Source organism: Chaetura pelagica, unplaced genomic scaffold, assembly GCF_000747805.2.
Source record: "Chaetura pelagica isolate M959 unplaced genomic scaffold, ChaPel_1.0 scaffold721, whole genome shotgun sequence".
Classification (NCBI taxonomy): Eukaryota; Metazoa; Chordata; class Aves; order Apodiformes; family Apodidae; genus Chaetura; species Chaetura pelagica.
In genome coordinates, this window is record NW_009952072.1 from 50,601 (window position 1) to 51,864 (window position 1,264).

Genomic DNA, 1,264 nt, shown 5'->3' on the forward strand with positions numbered 1-1,264 from the left:
GGGAAGCCAGTGGCCGCCTGGCCAAGGGCCACCTCCTAGGGACACTGCGGGTGGCCCGGGGGCTGTTGGCCATCCCCGGTGTCCCCAATGCCACCGCAGCCACCAGGGTGGCTCAACAGTGTCACACTGCCACCGCTGCCATCCCGGGGCTGCTGTCGCGGGGACAGCAGTAGGGGACAGTGGCTTTGTTGGGGTCAAGTGGCTTTGTTGGGGACCAATGGCTTCATTGGGGACAAGTGGCTTTGTTGGGTACAAGTGGCTTCATCAGGACCAGTAGCATCAACACATCACTGCTGCAGTCCAGTTTCTGTGTGGCTCTGTCCCCAACACGTGTCCCCCCTCTCTCTTTTGCCTCCTGTCCCCACCCTTGTTCCTTCTCATGTCCTTGTCCCCTCCTGTGTCCCCGTGTCCCCTCCCATGCCCTCTCCATCTGCCTACATGTCACCTCTCTGGTGTCCCCTCAGTGTCCCCATATGTCACCACCTCTGTGTCCCTTCCATGTCCTGCTTCAGTGTCCCCATGGGGAAGTCAAATGTCCCCAAGGAGGCCCAGGAGGGTCTTGGTGTCCCCAGGGCCACCATGGCCATATAGAGGGATCTCCTCCCCCGTGTCCCCTCCAGGTGTGTGTCCCCTTGGCCCCTCCTTGTCCCCATGTCCCTCACAAAGGGGTGGTTGGGTTCCTCTGCAGGACACCCAACTGTGTCCCCCAAACTGTGTGGTGGTCCCCAAACCTTCTGCCATCACGTCCCCATCCCCGACAGCTTCTGCTGAAGAAGGACACAGATATTGGAGCGAGTCCAGAGGAGGCCCCGGAGATGCTGGGAGGGCTGGAGCAGCTCTGGGACAGGCTGGGAGACGCTGGGAGGGCTGGAGCAGCTCTGGGACAGGCTGGGAGAGCTGGGGTGTTCAGCCTGGAGAATGGGACAGGCTGGGAGAGCTGGGGTGTTCAGCCTGGAGAAGAGAAGGCTCCAGGGAGACCTGAGAGCACCTTCCAGTGCCTGAAGGGGCTCCAGGAAAGCTGGGGAGGGACTTGGGACAAGGGCAGGGAGGGGTGGGATGAGGGAGGGATGTCTTAAAACTAGAAGATGGGAGACTAAGATGAGACCTTAGGTGGGAACTCCTCCCTGTCAGGGTGGTGAGAGCCTGGCCCAGGTTGCCCAGGGAAGCTGTGGCTGCCCCACCCCTGGCAGTGTTGAAGGGCAGGTTGGATGCGGCTTGGAGCAGCCTGGGCTGGTGGGAGGTGTCCCTGCCCATGGCAGGGAGT

General features: G+C 61.7%; 1 protein-coding gene across 1 annotated transcript in view; it reads left to right on the forward strand.

The window, feature by feature from the left end:
* Positions 1–1,264, forward strand: part of LOC104395842 (zinc finger protein 271-like) — a gene marked incomplete at its 3' end in the record, with an annotated part of 5,161 nt that overhangs the window by 560 nt on the left and 3,337 nt on the right. The window lies entirely within an intron of this gene.